The sequence below is a fragment of the Lichenostomus cassidix genome, chromosome 3 (genome assembly GCF_008360975.1).
Source record: "Lichenostomus cassidix isolate B80296 chromosome 3, HeHo_3.0, whole genome shotgun sequence".
Taxonomy (NCBI): Eukaryota; Metazoa; Chordata; class Aves; order Passeriformes; family Meliphagidae; genus Lichenostomus; species Lichenostomus cassidix.
The window spans coordinates 31,578,590-31,603,972 of NC_139483.1; the positions used below are offsets into that span (position 1 = coordinate 31,578,590).

Below are 25,383 nucleotides of genomic sequence, written 5' to 3' on the forward strand. Positions count from 1 at the left end.
CTTTGGAAGAGCACTGCTAATTCATGCCCTGCCTACTTTCAAATTCCATTATTCCAAACTCTAGTTTAGATATGCTTGGGGATGGATCTTTATATAAACTAAAACTTTCACTGAATATTATCTTGGGCATAAATTCAGTAGCAAAATGGACTTGCACCTGGCACTTAAATCTCAGCTCGGTCCATCTGTCCTGCAGAAGCTGCTGCAGCTAAGTGGGAAAAAATCTTTGTTGCTCTGTTCTGAGGCAGTTTTTTGGGGACTCTTCAAGGCCATCAGAAAAAAAGGGCTTGGAAAAACATCTCCCACAGCTCCTCAGTCAGTGCAGGCAGCAGGCAAGCCAGACCCATGGGCTTGGTGGGGCAAGGGAAGGAGAAGCAATGGAGATGCCAAACATTGCTTCAGTGTCCAGAGCTGGAATTGATGAACAGAAATCCCTGTGGTTAGCCACCAAGGGAGCCTCTTCAGCAGTGCACAGTCAAGAGGCAGAGGGGCTTGACTCCATGTATCAGGGGGTCTTTCACACCCTGGAAGAAGACAACAAAATCCTTGTAGATCCTCTGTGCCAACATGAGGTCTGAGAGGCCTGATGGCTCTCAGAGGCCACTGAGTGAGGTTTTTTTCTGCAGATACTATCTGCCAATAAATATTCCTCTAATTGGAGAGCCATCAAAAATGCTGGCTCCGCTTATTTTAGAGTCCATCTTTGACCTTTACCACTGTGAAATACTTCTACTGATATTCCACCAGAGGCTATAAAACATCTGGCCTGACTGTGCACCAAATAGCTGGAATTTTCTAGCCATTTCAGTCGGTGGCATTGGCCCCAAACAACAATTTATCTGCACCATTTATGAGTCCCCTGGAAGCCATGGGGCCTGACATGCTGGGGGAAGCTTGATCCATTGGGCAAACACCGTTCACACCGGGAAGAATGGACAAACCTGATTTTGAAGGAAGAACTCCGGTCTTACATTGCATAATGCAGCAGCCTTCAAGGTGGGGCAGTGACACTGAAGGATGTCTGCCGTTGCACACACCCTTCCTGCACCCAGGGTCACTGCTGGGTGGCAAAGCAATGGGAAAAGGCAGGAGAGATGTAGATGGCCAGGCAGGGTGATGCTAGCTCCCCCTCAGAGGCTGGGTTTCGCTGCCACTGTGGCTGTGCCCCTGCCCCTCCAAACCCCTCAGGGGCCCCAAGCAGTAGGGAAGGGAGCCAGGTGCAGGGGTTATTTACTGGGACAAACAAAAGCAGTGACTTTCAGCAGGCCTGGGAGCAGCAGCAAGGAGAAGACACCTGCGTGACAGCAGGTGGGCTCAGCTGCTGTGGTGCTGACTTGCTGCAGCTGCAAAAGGCACATCACTGCCTTGGCTCAGGGTACCCCCAAAATATACAACTAGCAGATGGTGCCTTGCCCCACACCCTTGGTTTCTGACTCTGTCCCTTCCCCTGTCTCTTCTCCACAGACCATGGGGCTGCTGGCTGGTGAGGCTGGAGAGGACTGGACATCATTTCGATGTAACTTTCTTGGAGAGCAAACAGCACTTGACCTTGTTTCTCTCTTGGTGGGCTGCCAGGAAGGTCAGCTGCCCAGCAACATTTTTGGTGGTGGCAACCATAGTGGTGAGGCATCGCAATATCTTCGAACTCACATCTAATTCCTTGTGTTTTCTGCTACAGATGAATAGACAAAAGACCTCCTGGGCAGAGAGGGGGGCCCTGCTCCACCAGAATTTGGATTTTTCACTGTCAGCCAAGCAGAGGATCCAAACTCCAACAATGAGCTCCCTGCTCCAGACGAAAAACATTTATAACCTTTCCAAGCCAGGCTCTGGCAGGGCAATACAAACTGTGAGCTCCACAAGCTAATGACCTTGAAAGTATCCATTTATCTTGGCCTTTTACCCTCAGCTTGAGATGCCACAGAAAATGTGAGGCTTGCTTTCTTCTTTCCTTTATTTTTTTTCTTTTCCTTTTTGAGCAAGAGGGATGAATATTCAGGGAATGCAGGCAATATGGAAATTGCTCCATTTCACCTCTTTGGCTGGAGCTCAGCATTGACACCCCAGTGGAAATCAAGACGGAGGGGCAATTGGTCCTGGTATTCTAGGAGGGCAGTCTGTGGAAAAAGGACATCACTGCTGTACTTCTATTACCTGATTGCTCCACAGTGGCTCTTCCTTCATTATTCTTCATCAATAAACAATATTTACAACCAACAAATCTCAATCATTTGAGCCTGTTGTTCTTACTCACTAAAGGCATCTCATAACTTGGTCTGATGTGACAGCCTGAACTGCATTAAAATCCAGACAACAGGTTAGAAACATCCCTGGAACAAATGGAGCTGGTGCACTGTAAATGTTATTTCCTCAGGGAGAGCAGTGACTCCCTGGAGTGTTTTACTTTTGAAAGTCAGTGTCTGTTTTCTATGCATTGCCACTGTATGGAAGCCATTGCTTGCCACAGCAGGGTGCTCCCTTTTTTATGGGGTATACAACTTGGGTGTAAAATAATCCCACATCATTTCCTTTGGTGTTCAGCGTAAAGTGAAAAGGGAAGTCACATAAAGCTGCTGACAACGGGCACAGGCAGAAGCTGCTACTAGGAAACATCCTTCTACTTACAGGAAAAAAAATATTTGCCAAGACGTTTTCTGATTGCTGAACATTTTAGTCCTCTCATAGATGTGGTGGGATCCAACCACTTTATTTGCAGATATCCTGCAGCAGATGTGGCTGCTGCTCTGCAGATACTCCAGCACCTGCGGGCTGGGCCTGCCTCTCACCTTTGTTCTCAGCCAGTAGATGTCTGCTGTCTGCTGGGATGAGCATTTGGGCTCCAGAGAGAATTTGCTGGCTGCTGCCTTTGAAGCAAGCACCAGCTCGTGTTTCCATTTTAGGCATACGTGTAATGTACATCTTTGCTTACTGGGCACACTGCAATGCAATCCAGCCTCAGGAATTCTTGGCTTCCCTCTGGATTTTGATGACTTTATAAAAGGTGGTGTTGCACTGAAGGGGTCCACAGTAATAATCTCCTGACTCACTGCCAGCAGGATGGAGACTCATGGTGACTTAAAAAATAGAAGTTTTATTCCAGGAGTCACAAACTCAGAGCTGCCTGCCCTGTGCCATCACTGGACACATGGACAGAGGACCAGAGGTACGAAGGACACAAGACTCAGTGTGACCCTGCACTGCAGGTAAAGGCTTCCCATGGCTCCACGGGCCAGATCTGTGGTTTTTGGCAGGCCAGGGAGGTTGAGCCAACTCCTTGTATTTTCTCTGTCCCACTTCAAGTGCCTGGCTCTCCAGGTGCTGAGCAAACACCCTGGATCAATGGATAAGGCTCAGTTCAGCCAGATACTTCAGCATCAGCTTCAAGCAAGCAATTAAAAGTTTGTAAGTATTCAGGGAAGTACTTCAGGGGACTGGCGCAACCAGATAGTATTTAGCTTGAACACAGCTATCAGAGTCAGGCTGCTTTAAAAGTACCTTTATGGTATGTGGGTTTAACTATTTCTTTAAAAATAAAAATCCCAACACAGAAAAAGAAATGCCAAAGCCTTTTTGAAGCTCCTTAACACAGTGAATAAGAAATCAGAGTTGATTTACATAACAGAGATATACATACGTATATATACGTATGTATAAATTTGCACGAAGAGCATTTGCAGAGAATTCTAAAAATAGAAGACATTTCAGAGGTTTGTAGGCAAGTAAATCCTTTATGTTTTATTGCTTCCCTCCAATTAATAGTTTGAATTAAAACCCATTCCACCTGTCTTCTACAGTCTGCAAGCCAGTGATCCAGACTTTCCTTCAAACACCTCCCTCTAATTCCTCCACTGAAGGGGCAACCAAGACCTCCCAGTGCTACCAAAATGAAGGTCAGTAAAGGAGAGATGCCTTTGTCTCTAGTCTTGCAGGTCTCCTAAAAAGAAATTCACCCCTTAATTTGGAGGGCAATTTTCCTCCAAGGAAGGTAGGGACATTATAATAGTTCCCTGTGAAACACTATTTTAAGATGAAAATGCTTGGAGCTTTGAAGTATCCAAGCAGAAATGGGAGGAGGTTGGAAACCAGCTCTTGTGAACTGTGTGCTCCAAATACTTGAAACGATGCTTAACCTCAAGCTTAGGCATACCCTTATTGACTCAGGTGGAGTGGCTCTCCTGCTTCACGCTAAGCGTATGTTTAACTGCTCCTCTGGGTCAGGGCCCCAATTAGCACACCAAGATCTAATTTTATTCTCAGTTACAACTGCATAAGACTATATTAAGCAAACCACTTTGTACCAGTAAAAAAAAATTAGATTAAGCTTTAGCTCAGGGTAGAAAGGGAGAGCACAACACAGAAAAAGGTATCTTGTTGGATGTTACTGCCTCTGTTATGTTCATACCTTGACAGCTCTTTGTCCTCTTAAAACATCTTTGCTCCGACCTTGTCTCACTCAGACCAGTCTAATTTCTTCTGTTAAGCAGCCTTTCATCATGAAGTGTTTGCAAACTAGTAAGAAAACACTGTGACCACGGATCCCCCAATTCCTAAAACAAAGCCTGTTAGCTAAAATCTGCACAAATCCATAGGTAAAATGCATGCCCTGTGCTTGTGTCCATGAGTAACCACATTAGAGGTTCCAATAGAGATTCCAATGTAATCTCTATTTCTTCATCCTTCCCTTCTCCATGAAGCCCTTTAGAACTTGAGCCCAATGCTTCAGGCACCAGGTCACATTACTCAGAAGTAAAGCCTATTGACTTCAGTTAAGTGTGTTCTTACAACCCCTGCTTAGCGAAGCACCCCTTTTAGATGAGCTACACTAAATTATCCAGAATTACACTAAATTATCCACTTAGAGATAAATATATGCTTTGGTGTTTTCCTGAACAAGATGAACTTAAACATGAAATCAAGATTATGTCTGAGAATCTTCCCCACCCAAGGTGCATCTGCTTTGGAAGACCAGCCCTTAAATTTTGTGCACCCCAGTTCAGGCAGCGTCAAAGCACCTCACATGCCGCTGGAACTGCAAATATCACCTAGTGCTGAAGTATTTTGTTTGCCTGTCATTTGCCCCTGTAAAATTCAGGAGTAAATTCAGGAGAGATCAGTAATGGAAAGTGAGATGCTGGCCAGTTCAGTGCTCCCAGCTTTTCTGCTTGCTGGGAGCTGCAGCAGGACTGGAAGATCCCCTCAGCACATCAAGACCACAAGGGTCAGCCAAGGGCCCCAGAAGGCTCAGGGTTGGCTTTGGCCAAGCATCCAGGAGTTGATTTGTGGGATGCAGTGTCAAACAGGTCCCAGTGACTCCCACTGTGGTTGAGAGGTGATGAATGCCCAAGTTAAAGCTGACACGTGGTTTACCCCAATCTGTAGTGGAAGCCACTCTGATTTTTAAAAATATAATTTTGTCTTCATACAAGGAAAGGAGGAAAAAGCAGAGTGAACAGAGGCACACTTTAAGATGAACAAAGCAGAATTCTTGTTTGAAGCACTGGCAGGAGACCAGCATCTCTCAGGGCCAGGCACTGGGGTCAGTCCTGTCTGGCTGTCACTGCCAGGGAAGGACAAGGAGCTTTAAATTTTACTAAATATGGTTAATTTTTTTTTCTGTTAATGGCTTACCTTTTTTTCAATTTTTTTGCAATTGGCATTTGTGGTTGTGCTATGCAGTATAAGCCAGAGGGTTTGTAGAATTACTGGTAGGACAGCGTAGATGTGGCAAGCCAAAAGTTTGAAGAAAAAATCATGCATGCAGGCACCTAAATATGGATCTACATGGTTATTTTCAGCCAGAGTCTTGCACATCCATAGTTCTGGGTTAGAAAACATAAGCCCCAGGTGAAATGCATGTGGAGAATCTCTGCCATCTGATGTGAATGAAGACCCCTGTCACAAAGTCATCTGTATGACCTACTTGCTTCTCGCCGCTAAGGAATTGTCCAGGACTCATGTAACATCTTCAAACTCAGGCACATTCCTCGAGCTGTGTGAGGAAGCTTGCACATTGCCTGACCACATTATATCTGCCTCTAGGCAGTGTTATCACTCCTTCCCTTCCATATGCTTAAGCAGAATTTTTACAAAAATAAATGAAATACATATGTACATTATGCAAAGAGTGTTCTTGAGCCGTGCTATATTTGGTTTTGCATGATACGTATCCAGCGTGTAGACCATTGGCACTCGTTTTTTAACTGTTAGAGATAAGCAGAGTCACAGTAAGCTATAAAAGAGTGTAAAATATGCAGGGCCTGATTCTCCGGCTCGCGGAGGCCCCTTTACATCACGCTGGCACTGCGCTGGAGTCTAAAAGCAAATGCACATGTGACTGGAATCCACTTTCAGGCCCTTTTATACTGCCAAAAGAGCTTAAAGTTGCCTGAATTCAAATGAGACTCGGATGCTTGTAGTACAAGCCAGTAGCCATCATTAAAATCTTCATTAATGCTGCTGCCCCTGTGCCCCCCAGCAGTGGGGTGAGCAGCAGCAGTCGACCCTGGGCATGAGGAGGTGCTGGAAGATTGGGGAGCGCTGTCCCTGTCACCATTCCTGGGGAGATGGGGCTGTTCCTGGGAGCAGACACGGTGAGATGGATGCAGTGGGTGCCACCATAGGCAGGGATGTGCAGGGACAGACAAACAGGGGGTGTGTGGGCAGCTGAACAGGGAGGAGTATGTGGGGCTGAGCACCCTACTTTTCCCAGATGAATCCCTGTTCAAACTGGGATCCACATTGCCTGAGTCTCCCTTTTGATGGCTGGCTTTTCTCCCTACAAAGAGCTGACACAGAACAAGCTGTATGTACAAGTGCAGGTACACCCGCCCTTAGTTTTAAGCATTCAGCGCCAGCCAAAGTGGGAGGGACAGGAAGGCTCTGCCACCTTCCCGCTCTCCCTATGGCAGCCGCCTCCACCTCGGCCCAGGTTGGATCCAGCCACCCACCGTGCAGGCTCTGGCTCCGAGCGCCTCGCCCCAGGGCCCAGACACAGCCGCTTCTGCATCCAGGAGGGAAACCAGAGCTGCTGGCTCGTGACTGGCGCACAGATCACCAGTTCATGACTCTCTCCCGTGAAAAAAAAAGTTGGTTTGCATTTAAAGTGTTGGGGGAAAGGATTCTTTTTTCTTTTTTTTTTTTTTTCTCTTTTCCTTTTCCAATCCCCAATGTCACATGGCCAGACTATTTTAAACATTCCTGGCTATTCCCCCATGCACCAGCTCCCTTGGCTGGCACTGGGGTATTCTCGAAGCTCGGGTAGGAGAGTAAACTCTGCATGTATAATTTATCCATTGTAAAGGATGCAAAATCTACTGGGAACAGGAGGGGATAAGAAAGAGCGAAGACACTTGTGGATGCCAAGAATTCCAAGTGCCAGACCTTGCTAGCGCTCTTCCAAAATGGAGGGTCCTACACGGCTCCCGTTTAGCTAGAGCTGAGCCTAGCCTTGCCTGCTGTGTTGAGATTTGGCAGGCTGCAGCTCGCCATTGTTGCGAGCTCTCATCCAGGCGGCGGTGCCAAGCCTTCCCTCCGGCTGCAGCCCTTCCAGCGCGCGCTAATCCCCTAGTATCTGCCTCTCCCAGATCCAGCAGGGACACCCTTCAGAGCTGGGGAGGGAGAGGGGAGAGTCCTCTCTGCAGAGACTGCTTTCCCACTAAGCTTCCTGAAGAAGCCCTATTTGTTAACCCTAACAAATTGCCACTATCAACATAACAGAGACATTACAAATAAGCAGGAAATCCACTCACCTCTGGCTCCAGAGCTGAGTAAGCTCAGCACTTGCTCTCTCACCAGGGAAAGCAAGGATAGCAAGGTGAAGCCTAACTTCTCATGCTATCTTTACTTTGCAGTTTCTCCCCTATTAGCCTGCCTATGTGGTGAGAGCTCATAGGAGACTCAGGTCACTCGCTCTGCCCAGCCATCCCTTGGACAGTGTCAAAGTAGTGCCGTGGATGCAGCAAGGGGTGTTCATCCCAGCATTCCCAACAAGGGCAGGGCAGAAGCTCTGCATTACCAGGCAGCCCCACAGCACCTGAGCCCCTGTCCCCTTCAGCACCTGCACCTGGGACAAGCACAGGAGGCAGCTGCCCCTTCCCCTTGGCAGAAGCACTCAGGGCCCATGAAAGTTCTCACTGAGGGCAGGAGCAGCCCCCAGGCAGCCACAGAGGGGCCACCCTGCAGCCCCCAGTCCACAGCTGAGGCACTCACTGGGGCACGGCCTTTGTCGCCATGGAGGCTCTAATGTCATGGTTGTGCAATTGCTGTAGTTGTGTAGGTTTTCATTTTTAACCCCATTCAACACTGGTATTGAACTGGATTTTGAAAAATGTGAATTTTGCAAACGCAAGAACTAAGCTCTGGATGCTGTCCCCACACCTTGGCTGCCATCCCAAAGAAATTCCTGGGGGAAAGGATGCAACACCCCCCCCCTGCATCCCAAACTCCTCCAGGAGCAAAACAAGGTCCAAGGCACTTGACCATCCTGCTGAGCCTTCTGCTTATTCCTGCAGTCTGATCTGAGCCTGGTGCTTTTTGCAAGCTGCAACAGGGTCGTGCCTGTGGCGTGGGAAAGCATGGGCTTCCTGGCACCCCAGCACAGGGAGGAAAAGGGTCTGCCATGGGTGCCACAGTGCCGCGGTGGCTCCAACCCTGTGTGGGGTTATCCCACATCTGGGCTACATCAGAGCAGCTTCAGGAGCTGGTGAGGAGCCTCCACGGAAGTGACCCCTCTGCACCATCAAAGCCCTTGACCTTGAGCAGGATGGAAACAGAGAAAAGGGCTCCTTTTGCAAAACAGGTATTATCTCAGAGCAGGCTGTGCCAACCTGCATCCACAGATGTTTGAAATTTTAAGACCAGAGCACTGCTGGTCTGACCACAGGGGCTGGAGTTGGCTTGAGGCTACCCCAAGCCATTGGTGGCTTTCCTCCTGGAGGGGCAGCAGATCAGTTCATCCTCCCTGTTCTCGTGGGAGTAAAATCTGCCTTTTCCATCTGGTATGATCACAGCCTCCCCTCAGCAAAGCATCTGTTTTTTTTCTAGCATCACCACCAAGACTGCGCAACTATGTGAGAAGGAGTAGCTTTGGCCATATCCATGCTCCATGGGCTTGCCTGTTAGCATGCATCCCAATGTTTTAGGCAGTTCATGGGTGTCTCAGGTGGAGGGGAAGCTTTAGACAAAGTTTAATTACAGAAGCCCTGCTGCTGAGTCACAAGGTGCTGAGCGGACCTCCTTGCTTTCTAAACTCCTCAGAGAGAGAAGCCTTGGGGCAGCTGGATCTGAGCTTAGCCTCAGACTGTCAATAGTTTAAGTATAACTTTGTCCCACAAGTTTTAATGTTGGCAAATCAGATGTATTTATAAATGATGAGTCATTTATTAAGACAAATGAACAGCCAGAAGATCTTAATCAGAATTACTTACTACTACTATAAAAGCTAGTCAACTATAGTATAACATAAATGGTATAGTGCACTATATTAAAGCAATTGTGTTAAAGCAATTATATTAAATCTAGCAAAAGAAACATTAAGTTGATGTATCTCACCACGCCTCTCTTCTTGGAGTACTTCTTCCTCTTTCTCTCAATCCCTGATAAGTAACCACAGAGAGGTGTCCCAAACCCCATGGGAGAAACTCCACGCTTCCCACTTCAGGAAAAGGATGCAGAAGAATCTAACTCGTATGAAAGTAACCTTGTAGCATAAAGAAGTTGGCTGCCAGTCATAGGCCTCCAGGTCAGTTTAGCAGCTTATCTGTCAAGTCTTACTTCAAAGAGACAGATGTGTGTTTGAAGCCAGTAAGCCAGGCTGGCCTTTTAGCACATTTAACCAAAAAATACCACTATGGCACCACCAGTAGTTCCCCACAGAGAGCAGCACCTCTCTTAGCCTTAGTCCAGCTTCCAGTGGGACAGAAAGGGGGGCTTGGCAATTAAAAAGAACCTCCTCCATAAAGAAAAACAAGCAAAAGCAATTTGAATGAGTCAAACAGCCCTCTTGAAGGAAGGCAGTCTGCATCCTTCAGGAAGGGCAAAGCACTATCAGTACACAGACTGGCTGATCCCTTAATTGCAGGCTGTCAGGTACCATACATCTCCAAACTTTCTGAAGTGCCAGAGGTGGTGTGATGGTAGTAGATAATACACAAACATCACAGGCTGGGCAGAGCGATGGAAAGATGATGTGTAAGTTCTCAGCTCAGCCCCAGAACATTCCTGAGTATCCAGGCTGAGAGGCTGCAGAATGCAGGTTGTCAGCAGAGCAGGGTCATCCTGCAGAATGTGCAGGGGGTTCACAGATAAATTTCATCTAATGGTTAGGAGCCAATTAAACTTAAGTTCCTGTAGAATTTTCATTAATGGCTTATGAGAAATCAAACATCTCCAACAGCCTCTTTAAAAACAAAAAAAAAAAAGGAGTAACCAATAAAATTACAAATTAGACCAGTCAAGAGAAATACGCCTTTGCTTGCTAACTCAGTGTAAGCCAATTGAGCATCTTCTTGAGCAGAAAACAGATAATAAATGTCATCTTGAGAGATTCTCCCAGATGTTGGTTAAAGTTGAGTCTGTAGCGGGAGCTATTGAAATCTCTGTCGTAACTGTTTGTTGTGCAAGCTGCACTTCAGAACAAAATTGCACTGCGAGTCCCATGAATATAATGACTCACGGTAAAAACAGTGAGCACAGACAGGGGAACAGCTCGAAGGGCAGCCTCTAAATGATGTGCAGCCCCAGGCTGGTGAGGGCAGCCTCACTTTCTGCGGGGTCAGCTGGCCGAGGGAAATCTGTCCTGTTGTGGAAGCTCTGGTGGGTTTTGTCCAGATGAGATGCAGAGGGGAGCAGGACGGACAACCCTCCAAAGCAGGGACCCTCTGCTGTCACCAGGGACCCCCTCCAGCAGGTCTGTGCAAGCCTGGCTTGACAAAATACACAAAGAAGGATGGGGAGTGCATGTTTATGGAAGGCCATCATAGTGAATAGGCCTGGAGACTGCGTGATCACAGCAGCAGCTGCCAGGGAGGTCTTTGGCCAAAGCCCTCATCGCCCTGTGGAGTTCTGCAACACCCTGGAGCCCTGCAGAGATGGAGCCAACATGGAGCTGGAAAACCAGACATCCTCATCATTGTCATCCTCTTGGGATGCAAATACAGCGTATGTTCATTCCCAAATACACAAGAGGAATATTTACTGATTGCAAAGCCTTTTCGTATAATGTTTGACTGACAGTTTCTAATTTCCATTGAGTGATACAGTGTTATTCAGATTGCCTGTGATACTAATATGCTTTAAAAACCCCCACATTAATTGCTTTTAACTATAACTTCATATAATGGCAATCCTTTGGTTTTTATTTTACCAATTCTACACTGTTTCTTGCCTCTTGGCAATATTGATTGCAACTCAACTTCCCATTCTTCTGCTGATGTATGTAAGTCCACGTAACACAAACACTGAGATTCCCAGACACGTCCTGATCAATGTGGGAGTGACTGAAGTTGGAAGGAAACCATGAAACCCACCTCTCCTGAAGGCCACCTGTGCAGACATCCAGTGTCCAGGGAAGACTACAAAGCATCTTATACCTCATTAGTGGATTCCCATCTTCATTTGTATGTGTGTAAACATTCATATGTAGGCACACTTCACACATAACCCTTGCAAACATATTTCTTTAGAAATGTATACACATAACTTCAGTTTTATTCCCTTCTAATCAGCTTGGGCATAACCTCTCAATCCTTTGAGTTAACATTTAAGAAAATATCTTTCAGCAATAACAATTAACATTTTTCTTGTTTTCTCTGCCAGGTTATTCAGCCCATAATCTCTATCAATATAAGTACCAAATGTCCCTAATTAGTACTGGGTTTTCACTTTTCTTTTTGCAGCAAAAAAATGAGGTCATGATCATCTGGTACCTAACTAATGCCAACTTTTATTTCCATTATTCATTTCTCCATCTCTCAAGATGGCATCCAATGCAGGGCCCCTCTGGGAGCAGCAGGGCCACCTGACTCAGGAGATGGTCTTTCCCAATGCCCAGACTGCCCACCTCTACCACGAGCACTGCAGGAGAGAACCCACAGAGGCTTCCCCTGTGCTCATGGTCCTGCTCAGCCATGGCCATGCCAGTTCAGCAGTGCCTGTGGGGCTGCCAGCACTCCTCTGGTTTGTGAGGCAGCAGCCACCATGTCCAGCCCTCAGCCCTCCATGCCCTCCCTGGCAGGGCAGTCTGGCCCCAAAGATCTTTGTGGGAAAGGTTTGCTGCCTTCCACTGACTCCCCCAGCATGGCTGCTTCCCTCACTGTGCTCCAGATGAGGAGGGAGACTCCTCTCCCCTTTCATCCCTTGGCCACAAATATCTTGGGGCTGCTGGGCAGCTGGCAGGCACCGGACTGACACCTGTGTGCCAGATCTGTCCAGCTGTGCCCGTGACATACCATCCATCTGCAGCACTTCTCACGTGCTGCCGCCAGTTGCTTTCCCTGGGGCCAGCTGGGAAAGGAGATGGGGTTGGTGGGAGGCAGGGAGCTACAGTGAAATTTTATAACAATGCTTTGCATCCACATTGATCTTCCTGTTGTCTCCTTGCACAGTGTTCACAGCTGTTGTGACCCGAGGGTGCCCAGCCCAATGAGGCCAGGTGGTGCTGGATGTTCCCTCCAGGGTCTGGGGCTGTGTCATGGGGTATCCCTGGTGGCTCCTTCCAGGTCAGCAGGGGTTTCCCATACAGATGTGGCCAAGATCCTGGTGCAGCTACCCAACACTTTGCATGGCTCAGGCACTCCAGGGATTCACTATGTGTTTTGTTTTTCCTGCCCTGCCCTGCTTTATGCCCAGGACAGTCCATGCCAGCAGGGAAACTTCCCCTGGCTTTGCAAGGACCAGATCTGAGCTCTGGGCAGGTGGCAGGGGAGAAGCAGACCATAGCTCTTCTCAGTTAATTTTGGAGTCTCACATTCACTGGAAACTGAGACCTTCATGATTTTCCTCATCTTCAAAGACTCCATCCATGACAACAGCTTAGCAGGAAATGAAACTGAGTGCTTGAGCAGAAGTGTGCTCTTGGAGATTTGATGGAAAAACTTTTTGTGACTGTACTGAGGGTCTCTGACCCTCCACCTGGCATGCACAAGGCCTCTCTCTTGGCATGTGGCTCCCAGGGTGGCCACTCTCTGAATGAGCACCTCTCGCTTGGGCACATGTCCAGGCAACTACAAAGGGCTCTGCAAAGAAAGGAGAATACTCCAGAAAAGTGCAAGATGTGGATACCTTGGTGGGAGCCAGGCGAGCAGTCACAGTGTGTACTGGCAGTGTCACCATGGCCTTGCTTAACCCCTCTCAGAGCAAGGCTGGATGGTAATTAAAGGGATGCAGGGTGCCAGTGAAGCTGGCAATGTTGTTGCTGATCTGCATCAGTTCAGTGGAAGATTTAACAAAGAAAACACCCTCGGCTGCTTCGCTGCATTTGTTGCAGCAGAGGAGTTCACCCATCACTGCCATCCTGCCCTCCATCGCTCCCCCCACGCTGGGGCACAGTGAGGCATTTGCAGGCACGAGGTCCCTGGGAAGGACAGATAGGAGCAACCAGGGCAGCACTTAAGAACCTGTTTCTCCCCTAGTGGGAACCCTCAAGTCTCCAATGCTTTTCCACAAACTCATCTGCCACCCAAAAACTGCATCCTGCTCCTGCTTTTGCTTTGCAATCAAAAGGCAGGAAAATTCCTCCTCCTACCACCCCTGCCCTAAATGGGAAAGTTCCTTCCCCCATGTTCTCTGCTGCACTTCCCAAATGCCTTTTGCTTTCTTGCTTTTCTTTAAATACTTGCCCCAGTTGTCTTGTGTGGGTCAAACATGAACTCACTGCTCCTACGTCATCGTGCTCCCAGCTCAGCACATCCTTCTCCTCATCGTCATGCAGAGCACAATTTTCACCTGTTATTGAAAATTCAATATTGGGAGCTTTTAATTCCAAAGATTTTGATTTTTCAATAAAAAAGTGAAAATGAATCTCGGCAGGATTGCAGCAGAAATTTTGCAGATGAGCTGGTCACATAAGGCAGAGAGGGAAGAAAAACAAGGAGAAAGAGAAGGACGGAGTGAAGGAGAGGAATAAACAAAGATTGCCCTTCCAGAAAAAAGCTTAAATAATTCAGGTGAAAAATATGACCGGCAGCACTGATGCAGGTTTTTGGGCTGCTGTGCACAATCCAATGGAAAATAGTGCTGCTTGCTTGCTGCCCTGTCAGTTGGCTGGACCACATCCCACTGCCTCAGCATCCCTGATTGCCCTGCTTACTTCAGGGCTCGTGTGCCAATAGCTCAGTTTAGGCCACTCGTGTATCAGGGCCTCCTAGATCTTGTAGTCATTCTATAACGTGTCTATAAGTCCTTGTCTATGTTTTTTATCCTTATTAAATCAGATGGGACTTTTCTATCAAGGTTAATTGGATTGGTTAAAACAACAGAGAAGTGGTGTTTAAAAAAAGGAGTCTAATAACCAAAGTTAAATATGGGTCTTTTTCCCTATTATTTCTAATAAAATAGCTTATATTAAGTATTAATATATTGCTTTTTGGTCTTCTGTGTAGCTAGATGTAGTAGAAATCTCAGTGGATGAAGGGGAAGGTGTTAGTCCTCCGTTAGCCATTAATGTATTTTTTCTCCTAGATCTAGTGCATTACTGGAGACTTGTCTCCTTCCCAGATCAAAATCTGAAGACTCTCAGCTTTGTGTGGACAAGCAAGGAGCAGCTTGCACACAGCAAGTTTAAAACACAGCTTCCCATCTTTTGCCTCACCCTTCTGTGGATATATCCCTGTTTCTGAGAGCTCTGAGCAACCCCATCCCCTCCCCCAGACACGCACCCATCCCTCCCTCCATCCCTCCATTCATGCTTCCACCCGTCACTCCTCACTGCCTCTCCACAGAGTCACCTGGGCAGCGACTCCTGTGGGTGCCTCCCCCGGGCTCACATCCAAGCTCTCTCTCTGCTGCTTGCAGATTCTTTCTGCATAACATCTCTGAGATATGGCCTTCCTTACCCATCTGTACAGCTAAAACTCTTGTCAAGACTCTCAGCATTTCACATCTCAATTACTGTAAAATCCTTCTCCTTGCTTGGCAAATGCAGCCTCATCCAGCGCTTCCTACTCCATCTCCCTGCCCAGCCACTACCGTACCCGCCAACCACAGCTTAAAATCATTTATGCTCAAAAGGATCACACACAAACACCTCCTGCAAGTTATTTTTCTTGCTGGCGATCGCAAAACAACAGTGATGGCACACTCTCCCATCTGGATGCGATTTTACAGGTGCAGCCCTTGATGTTAGGAATGGTGAGCAGGAGCTGGCTCACACATCTCCCCATCACACCGAGATCAAATAAAGCACCTGGGGCCAAACTCAGCCCTGGAGTAGCACTGCCTTTAGTTCCTGCTGGGAATGCTGTGAGGGGCTGGCTCTAGCTCAGAAAGCCCCTGTCCCACAGCCACCCACAGTGGCATGTGCCACCCCCAACACTGACCTGTCTCCAGCCCTACACCAGCTTGTGCCTTTTGCCAAGTGGAAGTTGCTTGCCATGGATCAGCCCTTTTCCCATACTGTTGTGTTTAATACTTACAAATCCTTTTCCTGTTGCTCTGTAAATTCTTACATTTTCCTCCCTCGTCCTCTCTTCCCTGAGCTGCTTTTCTTCTTCTTTCTCCTCCTGCTGTTTCTCTCTTCCCCTCCATCTCCCCTCCACCTTGTGAGGAAGCCTGGAGCTGGCTCCAATGTTTTACTCACATTTATTCTCAGGTCTGTGTGGCTTTTACTTGGTGTTTTCTGTTATGATGATGACAGCAAACTGAGAGCTTAAACAAATTTGGCTTTCGGTACTTCAATGAAAAATTAACAGGTTTAAAACTGGCTTCACCATCAAGAGAAGAACATTAATGTTTAATATTTAAACAATGTATCTTCACAATAATTCCATCATATTTCACATAGAGAACCCACAGTAAATGCCTGGGGTAAAGCAATAAAAATCCAAAATTGTAACACTATTTACTATTTTAAACATGTCTTTCACAGTTTATACAATGCTCCTTTATAAAGAGAAATGAATCTTTTTTAATGACAATTCCCTCTGTCCTCTGCAAAAGGTAAGAATATTAGATTTCAGATCACAGTCCTGGCTCCTTAAGCCTTTTTAAGACCAAGGATATGGAAATCTTATGCAAATGAGTTGCCCTTTAAATGTATCTTTAAGAAAAAAAAAATGCAACAACATCTCACTGAAGAATGATTGGGTTGACATTTCATCTTCAGCACATGCTGTCCAGGTAGAGGTCTCAAAGAAAATCTTCAAATGATAAAGAGTGGCTCCAGCATCCATAAATTTTTGACATCTCCCCAGATTATTGTACTAAAGGCATTTCTTCTCCTAAAACTGAGCTCTGCCTCTCACTGTGGTCAGAGCATCACCCCCACACGGGTCTGGACTCACCACACCCAGGAGCACCTTTCCTGGAAAGGGCAAATCCATCGTGAGTGTCAGTACTTTGGGGCAGATGTTGATGGTGACACCTGGCCTCAGGATGAGCTGTGGGCTTGTTTGCTCTCCATTTTGCCTTCAGCTGAGGGCCAAAACTTCTGTATGTTCATTATTTATGAATAACCTTTTGACTAGAGGGCTCTCCCTGATACACCATAAACAACTTGAGAAAAAACACCTCACAAAGGAGAAAACATCAATTGCACTGTATTGCCTGGATTGGCTTCAAGATCCCTTTGCACGTAAAATGAGGATGATTTCTTAAACTGAGTGTATTAAATTGGAGAAAATATTCTCACTTCAGTAAATCTCCATCTATAAAAAAGCATGATCCAGCTGGATAGCAAGAGAACAAATCACATGCACTGTAATACAGAGGAAAGAATCTACTATGCTTCCAGATGCAAATTACAGGAAGATAATTAAATAGCAGCCCTGGTAGGAGACATCATGTTTGAAGTAGATAAAGAAGAAAGCTCTGTTGACGTGAACCCAGAAATAAAGCAGAAGAGGAAAGCACTTAAATATAAAAAGTACTCAAAGAAGTTACGTGTCTGCCTTGATCATGCTTCCAGAAAGTTTCTGGGTCATCTGTCCATGCAGTTTTCCTGCTTTCAAATCTAAATTCTGTAGCGTAACAGCTATTAGACAGGAAGAGATGGACAGTGAAACAGGATGCAGACAAGGCTTCTCAAGCCAAGACAAGAAACATCTGACAGCGATGATTAAAATGTCTCGGTGCATTTTACCCAGCACACATAAGAAGGTAAACATATCATTAGAAAAAACACCCTGGAATGTGACTTCCTCAGCCACAGAGCTGGGACCCCTGCCTGCATGAACTCCCTGCTATTCCATACGCCATGAGGTCAAGCGTTAGAATGTTTTGACTCCCCAGGTAAAAGATGTTAAGACCAAGAATGTTCTTCTAAAAGCTGCCATGTCCAGACAGTCGTGGAGTATGTGTGCTGAAGGTTAATATAATTTTTAATCATCTGTCTTCCTGGAGCAGCTTGGAGAACTGTTAGTATGAAGCCTAATAGCTTCCAGGTGTCACCCCCAAAGTCCTGATGTCCCAGCACAGCCAGAGTCTTCTTGCTGAGGGCAACCACACACCCTCAGCCTGCGAGGCTGCAAGCAGCCAGCACAGAGCCAACCCCCTCCAGTCCTGTTCTTTGCAGCATTACCCAACTGCCTTTTTCATTCTGCAGCTTTCTGCGATACCCTTAAGGTTTCCACAAACTGGGAGCACTTCTTCCTGCTCTTCTCCCTGCAAACTGTGCCCTCCACTCCCAGTGGAGCCGGTTTCCCTCCCCCAGGCAGGCTGATGGGCTCTGGCTGGGGGCCATTTTGGCGGGGTGGGAGGAAGCACCCTGCTCAGATCGCAATCAAGTGGAGAACATGCCGTCCTGTAATTATGCAGTTGTGCATGGCACAGCGCAGAGGGTCCTGCAATTCAAACTGCAGCTGCAATTCAAATCACAAGTAAAATGAGTAAATTTTTCAAGGGGAAACAGTGACACACAAGTCCTGTCTGCACGATGCCTAATTCCACTTTCCTTGGCTATCATTTCTTCCCCCAGCAATCACTGTCCCATCTGTGAGGTCTTTGGCAGGAGGAAAGACTCATATCGAGGACCTCAGAAGGGCAATGTGGGGACACACTGCGATGCTCGAGAAACTTGCCTCCATGCTGAACAGCAGTTTTGTAACAGGCTCAGATTCTCGACGGTCTGTATCACATTCAGCAGCAGTGTTACATGTGCAAGATAAAGCCTTTTAACTCAGCTTTCTCACTTGTTTCCAGAAATTTTCACTTGTGGCAAGTACTAGGAGAGGGAGATGCTGCTTCCCTGCAGGGGCAGGTGATACCTGCTAGTTTAGGACGGTTTCCATTAGCATGCGAGGCCAGGAAAATGTCAAACTAGGAAGGAGAAGAGGAATGGCCTCAGATGCACTCGCTGCACTACTCTGGTAGGAAAAGCATTTACTTCATTCAGTTGCTTGTCACAGCTTTTTTGTGTTGGTGCCATACACAACTATGCACTTAGAGCCAATTTTTGCACACTCTTGCAGGTCCTTCACCTTGGGTACAGGAACCTGGACTTGCTGTTGGTGTGCAGTGCAAATAAACAGGGTTTTATCCAAGAACTTTTTACTGTTTTGTAAGTTTGCAAAGAGCTTCGCATGAAAGCCTACATTGTTTTGAAGTGCTAGACATTTTCCTTCTCTAAAGTTTCTAACAGGGAACTTCTGCTTGGTTTTGGATTCAGGTCTTGTCGGTTCCTTGGCTGCCAAAATGACTTTTGTGAGGCAGATAAAACTTGGAATAGATCTGGTTCAACCTTTGCAGCCAGCTCCTACGCCTATGAAGTTTCTGAAACAAAACCCAGAGTCTCTGCGGGAAGGAAAAAAAAAAATTCCACCTCCAGCACTTTCGATTGTGGTTCAGTTCTCAGCCGGGTTTTATAGTTTGGTCTCGTCGCAGCCCTAAAATCGGCCGGCGAAGCCCCCTTTTGAGCCGGCCATCGCTTTAATTCTTTTTCCCTGCGGAGGTGCGAGCCCCCGGCAGCGCGGGCAGGGCGAGCGCACCGCCAACAAAGGGCCGAGCGCGGTGCGGGGCTGGCCGGGAGCCGGGGCGGTGCGGGGCTGGCCGGGAGCCGGGGCGGTGCGCGTCCCGGGACACGCCGCCTTTCCCGCATCCGCTCCGGCGCGGGGCGCCGCCGTGTGCCGCTGGGGAGACCACCTGCACAACACGGTTGAAAAGAACAAGAAGTAAAAAGATGAAGGCACGCTGATGCCCGGGGTGCTGACTTGCTTTGACAGCCCCGTTCACCCGCCGCTGCCGCTCCCCGCTGCCCCCGCTCTGGCGGAGGCTCCGAGCGCAGCGCTGGGCGCGGCGGGAGCGGCCCATCCCCGGGGCCGGCGGGCGGCGGCGGAGCGGAGGCGCTGCCCCGGGGGCGGCGGGGAAGGGGAAGGCGCCGGCGGGCTCCGCAGCCGCCGTCCCTCGGCCCCCGCCCGCTCCCGCCCGGCGCAATCCCGCCGCCGCCGCCGCCGCAACCGTGAGCGGCGAGGGACCTCTGGCGGCCGCCGCCCGCTCCGCTCCGCCCGCCGCCGCGCCGCGACCCTCGCCCGCCCCGCTCCGCCCGCAGCCGCACTGCCCTGCTGGCCCCGAGGGATGGGGAGGAGCCCTCGCGTCCCCTTCGGCGGGATGCGGGGTCTGCCGTCGAGCTGGTCCCTCGCCCTCGACGGGAAAGGACAAATAAAACCAAACAATAAATGTCAGCGGGTGCTCGTGTCGGTCCCCCGGGGATGTCTCACCGGCTTGGCAGCCTCCCACCAGCACCCAGGGCTCCGGAGGGGTCTGGCACAGCGCTCGGGAACCCAGGGAGGCTCTTGCCCCTCCTCACAGAACCGAACCCTCAGAGCCCCCCTCGGGCAAGGGCAGCCTGGCTTGACCCACCCCGCTCCTTCCTGGGGCGCAGAGGGCGTAGAGATGCCCAAACTTGTGCCACACTGTGCTTTTCTCTGGAGGGGCAGAAGGAGAGTTGGTGTTTGCGCAGCCGCTGTTACTTTGCAAAACTTTTAACATTCAGCCCATGTCCAAAACTACAAAACATACTTCTGTATGTGTATGCACAAATAAATATATGTTATAAATAAATATTATACATTATTACAAAATGTATTTTTGCATGGGGGCAGCTCTGGACGCCTCTTGGCTTTTTCCTCTGCAGTTCAATAACATCTCATGTGCTTATGGGCTGCCCTGGCCCTTTGCTTGTTCCTACCCCTGCTCCCTGCTGCATCCCCTCCCTGGCCTCATCCCATGCCCACAGGGCTATGTACAAAGCAGCAGAATAGCAAAACCTGATGGGTTTCCTTCAAGGAAACCCCAAAAGTGGCCTTAAAGAGTAGAAACGTTGCATTTGTATAACTCCACACATGAACTGCAGAGTTGATGTTGTGGTAACCATCCCACTCCCGCTGTTCAGCACATTCCTCACCCCACCACGCAGGCACAAGCAACTCACTTTTCTCAAAGCACAGGCCAAGACTCAGCCACAGCCACCCTTGGCACGGGGGATTGATGCTGCTTCACACTGAGCCTCTGCCAGCGAGCAGCCACCACTTGTCAGGAATGGACAATGGCATTGCATTTGTTTGCTCCAGAAATGAGATGAAGGGAGGACATGGTAATGAGGAAAGACAGAGGCAGTTTTTTGTGCTGGCTGGAAGCAGAGAGGGAAGTGGCACTCACAGACATCTGCAAGGGAGGGTGCCACTGGTAGAGGTGCTGCTTCTTGGCTCAGCAATCGGGCATTTACTCTGCTCAGCCTTTTTCTGGGAAAGGGCTTTCAAACAAGGCATGGGGAGAAAATGTGCAGGTGCTCTTTGTGCAGGTTTCCTTGCTTGCACAAGAATCAGCAACAGTGTTTGGGCATCCAGGCCTCCATGGATGGCACCTGTGGAAGTGAGCAAACGAAGAGGCTTGATGGTTGTCTTGAGTGACCTCAAAGTGTGTGTGTTTTGAGATTTGGGAGACTGAGGAAAGCAGCAGCCTGGGACGAGTAGCCGGTTGGTTTCACAAACTACCCAGTAGAGCTGCAGAACCAGCAGCAAATGCAGTGCTGGAGCTGGTGCACAGGCAGATGTTCAGCATCCTGAGCCTCAGAGCTCTCCCACTCCGTATCTGTTCCCCTTCCACTCACCCCACAGTCCAGACCTGGCTTCTGCTCTCTTTACCCAAAATCCCTTTGCCCACAGCAATTGCCTCCCGAATTCAGCCTGCAGGCAGTCAGTGTTTGCCCTCCAAGGAAACCATGCCCAAGCAGCTGTTGAGTACACTGTGAAATCACCACACCTGTTTCTGGGTGTTTATGAGCTTTGACCTCTTTTGTCCTTCCTCCGATGAAACATCCAGGCACTACAATAAAGCTATTTCTGATTTCTGCTCTACGTCTCCTCTTGTTTGAGTCCTCCAAGGCTCAGATGCTCATGTACAAATACGTGACAATGTTGTTTTTCTGTGTGAAAGAGAAAAAAAATCCCCTACAATACAAAGAGGGGTCAATTTGTTTTCCCACCATACAAGGTAATGTCTGCCTTGCCCTGCTTTATTTCTTGGAAGCCTGAATGGATGACAGAGGAGCTTGTCAGATTGAGATAGAAGAGGAAAAAATCAGGTGAAAATTGATTTGCAAGGAAGTTACTTAATCATATTTTTGTGCTTTTCATTGTGCCTCAGCTTTTGTTTATATCTGCATATCTCATATATTTGGGAGGTGCAGGAGACACATGACAGTCCTGTTGATGCATCAATTAAGGACCACACTGACAAGTGCCATGCTCTCTGAGGTGCCCAAGGAGGTTTCCAAGACAAATAAACCTCAGAAGGAAAATAAACCTCAGAAGGAAAACAAATGTCATGACTGGGATATCTTTTTAATTTTATCTAGAAAAATAAAAAATGCTTTGCCCTTGAGGCCATATATCATGAGCAATGAAACAAGGGTGTTCTTTTACTTTTTTCCACAGAAAGCTGCTTCCAAAACAGGCAAAGAAGAGCTGAAAGACTTAGGTATGGAGGAGGAGAAGCAGAGTTGTGCATGCCAATCCCACTGCACCCCAGTCAATCTTACCACAATTATACAGAAAGACACAAATACACACATGGCTGCCACTGAGCCAAGTGCATCCTCAGTTATGCAAAGCCCTTGTATCCTCCCTGCTGTGGAAGTTGTGCTGGACCCAAAGTGTTCATGGCCTGAAAAACATCATCTTAAACACAAGGCAGCAAGATGCTTTCTAGGACTGAAAGTTGCTGGAGGCTCTTTGGGGACAGGGACATGTCAGCTATCCTGAGGCAACGTCCCCCAGCTCCTGCAAGGTGGCCCCTCAGGATCAGCAGCAGATGAGCAGAGGAACCATGTGCAGGGCCAGCCTTGTGGTAGGACCTATGGACCATTCCCAACTGAACAGTGCCAAAAACTGTGGTGGCCCATCAGCTGGGTGGGGGAGGATGGGCTCAAGCAAGGAGAAAGAGTGCGGGAGGGGCATGGAATCCAGGAGAGGAGGAGATGGCTGAAGGTACTGCAGGCCAGAGAACACAACCAAGACATGACCTCCACACAGACACATGACCCAGGAAGTTTGCATGGGAAACTGGGAGAATTCAGAGAAAAAACCAAGTTGCTGAAGGGCAGATCCATGCAAAGTTACCAACAGTGACTCCATCCCTGAGCTGTCCAGCAGCGTGCATAGGGGAAGCATTGCAAGGTAGGTGCTTGCCACTTGTCTCCCAGTATCAGAGGGACAGGCTGGGGAGCTGTATGGACCTCTCTGCTCCAGCACAGCCTGCTCCTGTCTGGGTATCACAGCACCTCACAAAGGCCAGGACCATGTCAGGAGGAGCAGGGAAACACTGTCACTGGAGATGAGCAGAGCCAGACTGCAGGGGAGATGGCAGTGGGTGAGGCTCAGCCTGCGTCGTGAGGGAATGCTGGGCTCCTTGTTAGCTCCACGTTTTCCTTTCCTCTCCCTGCTGGTGTGAGAAAACGCACGCTGCATTTGTTCGGCTGCCAGGAATATGGCAGCTCAAGCACCATCTTGTTAGCTTTGCTGTGTGTCTTTTCCCACAGCATTGCTTTAAATAATGAAGGGAGTCATGATCCACCAGCTGGATTAGACGTTATGAACTTATCTGGCTCAAATCCAATGGTGATATATTTGGCCTCATTATTTTATGCACAAATGCCACAAAACAGCACACGATTCTTTTTCCTAAATACTCTTTTTCTTTTAGCACTGACATTTCTCTTATTTGCATTAAGATTTGCAACGAACAGCCTGTGCCAGACCAAATTTGTCAGATACTTCTGCTTTTATGGATGGTTTGTTCCAGGAAATCAGGGTTGGAATTGTATCCCCTGACCTCAGGGACAGGCCAGCAAGTGCTTCCAGGATAAGGAACATCTTCTCACATTCAGAGACCCGCTGTGGAAAAAATGGGGGAGTAACTTGTAACTGCATCATGGTGCCATGGCCAGGACATCAGTTCAGGAAAATTGAAACTGAGGTCTTCATGTGATGGGGCTTTTAGCAAGCATCTGAGCTGTACTTTCCCTAGCTGTACAGGGAAAATAAAAACATTCAGCCTTCTTTATGAAGTACTTGGGCTTACAAGACATGTATTAAATGTAGCTGTGGGTGGAAGTGGTGAGAAGTGCTGCTGAATGAGCCATGCCCATGCTCTGGCTGTTCCCAGCACAGGGACTCAACAGTGCAGGGAGATGGATGCAGCAAGGCAGGGAAGTGGACATGCTTGCTTTGGACTGCAAGACTTTCTGTCCCCTGCAGTGGGAATCAGCCTTCCTGGCACTGGGGAGACAGAAACTGGGAAGGTTTTGCAAGGGAGGACAGCTGACTGCAAAAGTCAGAGATAAAACAAGATCAGAGGTCAGGGATGGATGATAAATGCTTTGAGCACAAAAAGATTAGAGGGCAGAAGCCTTTGCTGTGGATGCTTTGAGCTTGCAACAATACAGATGCTACAGAGTTTGGCCCTACCTGAGAAGCATGAAATTTCTCCAGACCAGGCTCTCCTGTCCTTTGCTATTCCAGCAAAGTAAAATAAAAAATTCACAAAGAGATGAGAGCCACCTGGGATGGTAATGCCCATCAGCTTCAAAATTATGATTTCTTGTTGATAAAAGTTCAAGAAACAAGGGTGTTGTGTGGGATGCTTTACCTAGCCATCCTGGCAAGATCACGCTGTGTTACAATTCAATTCAGCCTTCAGGCAATGCACTCCCACTCTGCTTCCAGAACCAGTCAATGTCTGCTCTGAGTATTTCATCTGACAATCCAGAGTGAACTGGAGATTAGAGAGGCAGAAACCTGCAACATTTAGGGGAAGAAAGAGTCTTTTTCCCCCCTTTTGTTTTGTGTTTCCTATAGTGTTAGTCCTGTATGTGCCATTGTGCTGAGTCTGCTATTTGAAGTAGTTTCTTAAAAGTCAAGATCAAGTTTGGGAGAATCTGGAAAAAACATTAACACAATGAATATGAAAAGGAAAACCAGACTCTCCCCATTTTATTTTTCATTAAGCAGAGAAAGGAAAGAGAGTGCTCCATGTATTCAGCCATTCAAGTGCCATGTATTCAGATACCGTCTGGGTGAGGCAAAGCATCGCTCTGCAAATATTGACAGTCACTTCATTTAAGCAAGAGCTCTCAGAGTCTAATTTTAAGTGCTCATTTTGTGTATTCCTCAATAAAAGTCAGGGAATTAGGGGAAGAACAAGCCTGAGTGTGGTTGGTATCTCTTCCAGACATTTCCACCCTATACCGCAAAGCACTTATTCATGACACAGCTGCGTCATTGCTGTTGTCAGAACCAAGCCTTGTGCTCCAACAGTTCAGCTCCTACACGGATGTTTTACTCTCTCAATTGAATCAAATTATTTAAAGTGAAACCTAAAAGTGCATTAAATTTTTCAATTTTGTTTTTGCTAATATTTTGGTCTTTTGCATATTTTGGGGACATTTTACAACCTCATTAAAAGGACTGCAGGACTAAAGATTACTTCTCAAAGCAGCAAGCACTCTTCCCAGGCACTTCACAAACCACACGACGTTTGGATCTTCTGAATTCACAGTGGGAAAATTTCCAACTCGGGGGCAACATGCAGAAACTATTTGTTTGCCTACAATTTAATAACATTCTGGGAAAACTCAGGGCAGGAAGGAGATAATGCCTCTTTCTTGAAATTTAGTCAGGAAGTAGGATTTAGGAAGCCGGAATGTATTTCACCTGCATGCACACACACGCCTACACA

General features: G+C 47.8%; 1 long non-coding RNA gene across 1 annotated transcript; it reads left to right on the forward strand.

Annotated features, from left to right (window-relative positions):
* Positions 1–610: 610 nt before the first annotated feature.
* LOC146439396 (uncharacterized) lies at positions 611–6,258 on the forward strand. Its single transcript, XR_014850788.1, has 3 exons — positions 611–3,402; positions 3,795–3,890; positions 5,796–6,258. It is a non-coding gene; the product is annotated as an uncharacterized LOC146439396 (long non-coding RNA).
* Positions 6,259–25,383: the final 19,125 nt, after the last annotated feature.